The following is a 9,748-nucleotide window of genomic DNA, read 5'->3' as shown; positions in this document are numbered from 1 at the left end:
CAATTTGGTGTAGTGGTTAAGTGTGCAGACTCTAATCTGGGAGAACCGGGTTTGATTCCCCACTCCTCCACTTGCACCTGCTGATGTGACCTTGGGTCAGTCACAAGCTCTGGCACAGCTGTCCTTGAAAAAGAGCAGTTTGTGTCAGAGTTCTCTCAGCCCCACCCACCTCACAGGGTGTCTGTTGTGGGGAGGGGAAGGGAAAGGAGTTTGTAAGCCGCTCTGAGACACCTTTGGGTAGTGAAGGGCGGGGTATAAATCCAATCTCTTCTTCTTCTCTATAAGGAAGGCTGAGCGCTGAAGAATATATTATTTTGAACTATAGTGCTGGAGAAGACTCTTGAGAGTCCCTTGGACTGCAAGAAGATCAAATCAGTCAATCCTAAAAGAAATCAACCCTGACTGTTCCCTGGAAGGCCAGATAATGAAACTGAAGCTCAAATACTTTGGCCACCAAATGAGAAGGGAGCACTCACTAGAGAAGACCCTGATGCTGGGAAAGATTGAAGGTCAAAGAAGACGGGGACGGCAAAGGATGAGATGGTTAGACAGTGTCATAGATGCAATGAACATGAAGTTGAGCAAACTTCAGAGGACGGCGGAAGACAGGAAGGCCTGGCGGGATCTGGTCCATGGGGTCGCAAAGAGTCGGACTCGACTGTGCGACTGAACAACAACAACAAGGTCCTACAGGTGCCACGGGACTCAAACTTGGTTCTATAGCTTCAGATCAACACGGCGACCCCACCTGGATCAGTTAGGACCGTTCCCCTGGAGCAAACGGCTGCTTTGGAGGGTGGACTCCATGGCATTACACCTCCTAAGGTCCCTCCATGAGCTCAGCACAAAAACAGCTGATATAAACCCAAGATGGCCAAACTCACAAGCAAACTCACCAGAAGTGTCAGACCAGAGAAGCCCGCGGAGTGACCTTGGGACATTAACTCTCTTTCAACCGGTTTTCCTGCACAGGGTTGTTGTAGTGTTGCCAGGCCATTTCCCAGGCCTGCCCTTCAGGCAAGTACACTGACGTCCCTTCTGGTAAACACTCTTGGGAACCCTGGAGGGTGTGGCTGAGCATCGCAGGACATCACACAATGCATAACCACAAGTGACATCATAGAATCATAGAATCACAGAGTTGGAACGGGCCATAATGGACATCTAGTCCAACCCCCTGCTCAATGCTGGATCAGCCCAGAGCATCCCTGACCAGTGTTTGTCCAGCCGCTGCTTCAAGACTGCCAGGGAGGGGGAGCTCAACACCTCCCTAGGCAGCTGCTTCCACTGTGGCACAACTCTTACTGTCAAAAAGTTTTTCCTATACCTTCCCGCCTTAATTTAAAGTTTTGATGTTGAGCTTCAAGCCCACTTTTGCGCTCTCCTCTTTTACCCTGAGCAAGAGGCTCTTTAGGTCCTCTTCACTTTCTGCCATTAGAGTGGTATCGTCTGCATATCTGAGGTTGTTGATCTTTTCCCCAGCAATCTTAATTCCCGCTTGTGATTCATCCAGGCCAGCATTTCGCATGATGTACTCTGCATATATATTAAATAAGCAAGGTGACAGTATACATCCTTGTCGTACTCCTTTTCCTATGCTGAACCAATCAGTTGTTCCGTATCCGGTTCTAACTGTCGCTTCTTGGCCCTTATACAGGTTTCTCAAGAGACATGTGAGGTGGTCTGGTACTCCCATCTCTTTAAGGACCTGCCATAGTTTGTTGTGATCCACACAGTCAAAGGCTTTAGCATAGTCAATGAAGCAGAAGTAGATATTTTTCTGGTACTCTCTTGCTTTTTCCATAATCCAGCGAATGTTGGCAATTTGATCTCTAGTTCCTCTACCTCTTCGGAACCCAGCTTGTACTTCTGGTAGTTCTCTATCCACGTACTGTTGAAGCCTAGCTTGTAGGATCTTGAGCATGACCTTGCTAGCGTGTGATATGAGTGCAATTGTGTGATAGTTTGAACATTCTTTGGCATTGCCCTTCTTTGGGATTGGAATGTATACTGACCTTTTCCAATCCTGTGGCCACTGTTGCGTTTTCCAAATTTGCTGGCAAATTGAGTGCAGCACTTTAACAGCATCATCTTTTAAGACTTTGAATAGCTCAGCTGGAATACCATCACCTCCACTAGCTTTGTTGTTAGTAATGTTTTCTAAGGCCCATTTAACTTCACATTCCAGGATGTCTGGCTCGAGGTCAGTGATTATACCGTCGTGGTTGTCAAGGACATCGAGGTCTTTCTGGTATAGTTCTTCTGTGTATTTTTGCCATCTTTTCCTGATCTCTTCTGCTTCTGTTAGGTCTCTACCGTTTTCGTCCTTTACTAAGCTCCTTAGTAAAGTGCATAGTGTATCGTTATTTCATCCTAGTCAGGTATAAATATTCATTACATTCAATAAGCAATAACAGTCAATACATACGGATTGCTAACTACCAGACAGTTTTGCATCAGTGTTTTAAAAGTCAAGCCCCAACGGGAGTTTCTAGAATTATAAGCCCGCTTCTCCTTGCATGAAGTCTTCCAAAAAGGGGGACAGCCTTCTTGTATGGATGCTTTTTGCCGGTCCTACAAAAGACACATTATGCAGCTAACATTCATGGACGGAGTACTCCTGTCATTCTCTCTCTTTTTTTATAAGTACCCGAGGGTACACTTTTATTATTATTTTTTATAATATACTACAGACATACAAACAACCCCCATCTACCCCCACAACATATAACATATAACAAGAGAGTTTTTCATTTCTTCTGCTTATTAGATTTCTAAATTCATTATCTATTTTACTCCACTAAGCTTATCTTTTGTAGAATCTCTTCCAAGTTTTTTGAAAAGTCCATTCTGTACCGGCTCTCATCTCAAGTGTCAGTTTGTCATTTTCCGCCGTTTCAAATATTTTGTTCACATACTCTTGTTTCGTTGGTATTTCCATTGTTTTCCAATATTTGCCATATACTATTCTTGCAGCTGTCGACATATGAACTATCAAATACCCATCTGCTTTATCAAAATCTTTCGGAAATATATTCAATAATAGTATTTCTGGAGTAAACGGGATATTCGTTATTATTTTCTCCATTATCTCATGAATCCATCTCCAGTACCTCTTTATAATGTCACATAACCACCACATGTGATAAAAAGAATACTCCTGTCATGCTCAAATGGAGGCTGGCAACCTTAGAGCTATCTTCAAGCTGAGGCCTAAAAGAGAGAGCCAAGCATCTATCCCTTGGGCTGGGAGCCGCATCTTAGAGGGGAACAAACACAGAACAGGCCTTTCTCCATCTACCATTGGCTTTTAAGGTGTCGATGCGTGCTCGCACTTTTCCAGTTCTCGTGGGCTAGAAACTTGGTTCCCCACCACCACCCGTTAAACGAAAGCAGCGATTCTCTCTCTCAAGGGGTCGAACTCTGTGGATGTACTGCAATACTGCAAACTTGAGAATAGGAAGCAGCTGTATACTGAGTCAGGCTACTGGATCCACACAGTCCTTCCCTGGCGGGCAGAGATGCCCTGAAAGAGAAATGTCCTTCAGATCTTGCCCCTTCAGATCTTTCAGCTGAAGACATCAGGGATGGAGCCTGGGATCTTCCACATGCAGAGCATCATGATGCTGGGGATGTCTAAACTGGTAGCTCCTCCCCCCAAAAATTTCCCACCAGTTTGCCACACTGCTCTGGGCACCTCTGAGAAAGTGTTGGAGGAAAAAAAAAAGTTAAGTATGAATTCAAAGCTGCAATCCAAAACACATTCCGTTGGACTTGATTCAGAAGAAAGGTAAGGTAAAGGTAAACGTTCCCTTGTCCTAACCTGGATCTGGCAACCCTACCTCCATTCCCTGCCGGTGGCTGGGGGGGGGACCTGACATCCCTATTCGGGGTGTGTGTGTGGATTTAATACCAAATGCGCCAGTCAACAGGCCACATAGTTGCCTCCTCCAGCATGGGAAATTCCTGGAGATTTGGGGGTGGAGCCTGGGAAAGGCAGGGCTTGAGGACGGGGAGTGGCTCAGTGGGGTATAATGCCAGAGAGTCCACCTTCCAAAGTAGCCATTCCCGTCAGTGGAATTGATCTCTGTAATCTAGAGTTCAGGTGTAATGCTAGGGGATCTCCAGGCCCCACCTGGAGGCTCTAGTAACAAATGAATACACACGGCAAAAACCTTTTAGCAAACTAATGTGTTCTGTTTATGGTCATCATTTAGTAAAGGGCATAGTGTATCTGTTGGGTGTTACAAGTTAAAACACTTCAGTATTTACAGGGTTAATGATGTTTATTATGATCAACAGGAAGTCACATGTTTTGTTTGTAACCAATCTGTTTGAGCAATAGAATGACCGGGAATTTGGTAGCTAATTTAACAGTCTGATTGGAAATCAATGTGTCAAGTATTTAGCATATTATTTCCTTCTTCCTGTATTTGTTCTGATTGAAGAAGGAGACGCCACCATTCCTCTGTTTACCTGTAGCTGTAATGATGTAGCCATTTTAGCTCTTTCTTATTTTCATATCCTGTGTACCTTTTCCCATGTTAGGTTGATAGTAAACTCTTATATTTTAAACACACCATGGACTCAGTCTCTTAATACTTACTCTGCTGACTTACTTAATAAGAATCCTAACAGTATCATTATTTCATCCGAGTCAGGTATAAATATTCATTACATTCAATAAGCAATAACAGTCAATACATACAGATTGTGAACTACCAGACTGTTTTGCATCAGTGTTTTAAAAGTCAAGCCCCAACGGGAGTTTCTAGAATTATAAGCCCGCTTCTCCTCCAAATGGAGGCTGGCAACCTTAGAGCTATCTTCAAGCTGAGGCCTAAAAGGGAGAGGCAAGCATCTATCCCTTGGGCTGGGAGCCGCATCTTAGAGGGGAACAAACACAGAACAGACCTTTCTCCATCTACCATTGGCTTTTAAGGTGTCAATGCGTGCTCGCACTTTTCCAGTTCTCGGTGGGCTAGAAACTTGGTTCCCCCCACCCGTTAAGCGAAAGCAGCGATTCTCTCTCTCCAGGGGTCGAACTCTGTGAATATATTGCAATACTCCAAAATTGAGAATAGGAAGCAGCTGTATACTGAGTCAGGCTACTGGATCCACACAGTCCTTCCCTGGCGGGCAGAGATGCCCTGAAAGAGAAATGTCCTTCAGATCTTGCCCCTTCAGATCTTTCAGCTGAAGACATCAGGGATGGAGCCTGGGATCTTCCACATGCAGAGCATCATGATGCTGGGGATGTCGAAACTGGTAGCTCCTCCCCCCCAAAATTTCCCACCAGTTTGCCACAGTGCTCTGGGCACCTCCGAGAAAGTGTTGGAGAAAAAAAAAAGTTAAATATGAATTCAAAGCTGCAATCCAAAACACATTCCATTGGACTTGATACAGAAGAAAGGTAAGGTAAAGGTAAAGGTTCCCTTGCTCGAAAGCCAGTCGAATCCGACTCTAGGGTTGCGGTGCTCATCTCCGTTTCAAAGCCGAAGAGCCAGCGCTGTCCGAAGACGTTTCTGTGGTCATGTGGCCGGCATGACTAAACACCAAGGCGCACGGAACACTGTTACTTTTCCACCGAAGTGGTACCTATTTCTCTACTTGCAATTTCTTGCTTTCAAACTGCTAGGTTGGCAGGAGCTGGAACTAGAGACAGGAGCTCATTCCGTCATGTGGCAACTCGGGTCTCGAACTGCTGAACTATGGAACTAGAGACGGGAGCTCACTCCGTCATGCGGCAACTCGGGTCTCGAATTGATGAACTACTGACCTTCCACAGCCTGCAGTTCAGCGTCTTAACCACTTGAGCCACCGCAGCTCCTCAGAAGAATGGTACTTGGATGTTAACAAAGTAGCACGGCATATATTGGAGCCATGGAGAAAGCCTTTTTTCCTGACAAGTTATCTTTCTACATGCAGGGACTTTTGAGAGTTGTTTTGCCAGATGGGGAAAAGATGTGCACCTGTAACCTTCTGCCCACCATTTGTGGCAAGAAACTTTACAACTGGATTGTATAAACTGGCTCTTTTGGTTGGAAAAGTTGTACAGCCATCTTGGTCCGTGCAAAATCCCCAAACCAAGAACAAAACCCATACAATAATACCTTTGATTGGATCAGCGCAAAACATTATGTTTTGTACTAACTGGACTGGTCCAATAAAAGATATTATGTGAATTTTATTCTTTCTTTCTTTTAGTTTAACAAGTGACTGCCATTTGTTCACAATGGACCAACAATCTGACTCAATATAAGGAAGCTTTTTTTAAAAAAATAATCACAGCTAGCATACAGCGCCTGCCAGGATTGTAATCCAGATACAGACTTTCCCCCGTGAACTCCAAAGTCCATGAAAAGGTTAAAACAACAGTGGTCAATTGTGAGGAGAAACCGGAAACGTGAGACAAAAATGTAGGTTGTGACGTTATTTCCCTCTCTGTCCTCTCTCCATCCTCTTAGGGTAGCGCAAATGTTCCCATTCACTCTAAGCTTAGTGCAGGAAGCACAGATGTGTATTCAGGGGTTAAATCCACTGAGCGTCGCCTAGAGAGGCAGCTGGAAATGTGAGCAAGGAGGGCGCAGGTCTTTGCAAAGGCTGGTTGGAAACTGGATTGTGGCTTTCTTGCTTTAGCTTTAGGGAGGGGGCGAGGCAGCAGTTGCGCTGGCCCAGTTTTCCAAGCCGGGGGGGTGGAGCGGTGCCTACTCTGCAGGGAGAGGTGAGTGCAAGGGGGGGGGTATCTTCAATAAGGGGAGAGAGAGGCAGTGGCAAGGAGCCGTGAATAAACATTGCAGGAGAGGCGGGGAAGAGGTGGATGTTGAATCAAGCCATCAAAGCAGCAGGGCAGCCTCTCTTCCAAAGCTGAGAGCCAGCCATTCATGTATCCTATGCGGCAGGGGAAAGTTGACGCCAAAGTGCCCGGGTTAACACGCTTCAGGTTGCTCGAGTGCGAATGGGTTCCTCTGCTGCAATTAAACGAGGGTTTTTGAAAAGCAAGAGAAGAGGAGATATTTCCCTACTGACGACGTAAAACAAGCGATCGCCACGACAGATGTCGTTTTAAATGCCCCTACTATTTTAGCTGTGATAATTGCTACTAGCTAGGGATATTCCTAACTTTCCAACCCAAGAAGAGGACATTTTCATAAGTTTTTTTTAAAGAAACAGCCCAAAAGAGGGCGGACACCAAAAAAAAGAGAGGTCATGTCCTCTTTCATCTGGGAACTATAATTAAACGCAAAAACACCCCCGCCCCCGGTCTGGTGGCACCTTAAAGATTAATGGATTCTTTGAAGTGTTATGTTTTTGTGAGTTACAAAACTCAAAAGTATACAAGACAAACTGAGGAAGGTGACAGCTGGAAGCTCTGACTCATGAAAGTGTAGGGTAAAGGTAAAGGTTCCCTTGCTCGAAAGCCAGTCGAGTCTGACTCTAGGCTTGCAGTGCTCATCTCTGTTTCAAAGCCGAAGAGCCAGCGCTGTCCGAAGACGTTTCCGTGGTCATGTGGCTGGCATGACTAAACACCAAGGCGCACGGAACGCTGTTACCTTCCCACCAAAGTGGTCCCTATTTATCTACTTGCAATTTCTTGCTTTCAAACTGCTAGGTTGGCAGGAGCTGGAACTAGAGACGGGACCTCACTCCGTCATGCGGCAACTCGGGTCTCGAACTGCTGAACTACTGACCTTCCACAGCCTGCAGCTCAGCGTCTTAACCACATGAAAGTGTATGTTGGAGTAAATCTTGTTATGTCTTTAAGATGTAGTCTTTAAGATGCCACTGGGCACCTAGTGTTTTCTGTCCTTTGGTTTGGCTTTCCTCCTGAATCCGTCATTCTCATAGGGTTGCCGACAGCCTGGAGGAAAATTGTCCTGCCCCTTTAGTATTTATTATGTAGTAGTTTGTTTCCATTATCTCTAGTCCACCGTCCTCACCTGGACTCAAGGCGGATTACAACACAGTCAATACAGTCAACAGGATGGGACATCCAGTAAACAGTGCAATCGGGTTAGGGTTGTAGAACCAGGCAGAAGTCTAAAAACGGAACTGAAGCAAAGCATAACTCAAGATGGGTAGCTGTGTTTGTCTGTAGCAGCAGAAAAGAGCAAGAGCCTAGTAGCCCTTTTAAAACTAGCAAAATCTGTGGCAGGGTCACTGCTCACTTCTCCAAAGTGTAAGTGTTAATGTGACACATTAAAGTAAAGGTAAAGGTTTCCCTTGCTCGAAAGCCAGTCGCTGCTGAACTACCGACCTTCCACAGCCTGCAGTTCAGCGTCTTAACCACTTGAGCCACATTAAATGATGCTAAATTCCATAGTAGGATCCTAATTTCAGCAAGCTGTACATAGTAGAGGATTAACAGAATGTTATTTATTGCCATGCTCTGTGAAGCGTATCCCACCTGTTTCCACACACTGAATAGGAGTCCCCAACCTTTTTGAGTTTGTGGGCCCCAGTGGAATTTTTAGAGGGAGTGTGGAACACCCTCCCCAAATAGCTGCCAGAGGAGTCCGGTCCAAACACTACAACAGCTGCTGTGGGAGACAGTGCCAAATGCAATACTTCCCTCTCCACTTTGCAGATGTGAGAAACCCTGTCATTTGAGTAAGGGTAGCCAATAAGAGCCCCTGCTTTCCATAGTTCCGCCCACTTACTGAAAAGTTTGCTGGGCGCTAAGTGATGGACTGGTGGTTTCCGTAGTGCCACTGGGCACCACGTTGGTGAACCCTGCAATAAGCCTTGATTAAACAGGACTCTTTTTCTAGCAGTTTGTCGGCCACCCTGCACCCTGACTGCAAAGAACAAACTTGCTGGCCCCTTGGCTACCAATAGGACAAAGAAAAATAGCTACCCGGCAGAGGGCTTTTGACATACTTCAAGGACTGCGCAAGTTTTTAAGGGGGGAGGGATCGTTTATAAATTGGAGGAGAAGCAGCAGCAGCCCCCTCCCCGATGAGGAGTGTGCAGGGTCACTAGCTCTTCTGGAACCACATCCTAATATTCCAGCCCGACAGTTGAGGTCTTCTCCTTCTTTTATCCCAGGCCCTGTCATTTGCTGTACATAACATGGGATTAAATGTTGAGGGCAGTTGAGCGTCAGCTGAGAGAAAAACTGTGGTTTGGGATGGGAGGGTTGGCCTGCTCACACCCCTGGCAATTTGTAGCACTGTGGTAAAGAAACACTCCAGGGCATTTAAGAGATATTAACCATGGGTCAGTCCCCAGAGTTCAGTCCTATGCTTGTTGATCCCAAACCTCATGGGACACAACTTGCAGGGGTGAGAAACCAGAGTGTCCTGCTTCACAGGTGGAAAGGATTTCATTTATGTATTTCCTGAAAACATTTATACCGCATTTATACCGCATTAAATGGAACACATGAGAAGTAATGGATAGACCTCTTCTCCGGAGGCTAGGTCTCCACCAATATAGTGGAAAGGTGTGGGTGAAATTTGACCTGATTCTGTTTTCTCTTATAATATTTAAATTATTCTAAAAATATAGTTTGGTGTAGTAGTATCTGGGAGAATCGGGTTTGATTCCCCACGCCTCCACTCACAGCTGCTGGATGACCTTGGGCAAGCCATAGTTCTGTCAGAGCTGTTCTTGAAAAAGAGCTCTCTCAGCCCCACCTACCTCACAGGGTGTCTGTTGTGGGGAGGGGAAGGGAGAGGAGTTTGTAAGCTGCTCTGAGACTCCGAGTGAAGGGAGGGGTATAAATCCAATCTCCTCCTCCTCCTCG

The sequence above is a fragment of the Gekko japonicus genome, unplaced genomic scaffold (assembly GCF_001447785.1).
Source record: "Gekko japonicus isolate JY-2015 unplaced genomic scaffold, Gekko_japonicus_V1.1 scaffold1592, whole genome shotgun sequence".
In the NCBI taxonomy this organism is placed as follows: Eukaryota; Metazoa; Chordata; class Lepidosauria; order Squamata; family Gekkonidae; genus Gekko; species Gekko japonicus.
This window is presented reverse-complemented; position numbering follows the sequence as displayed.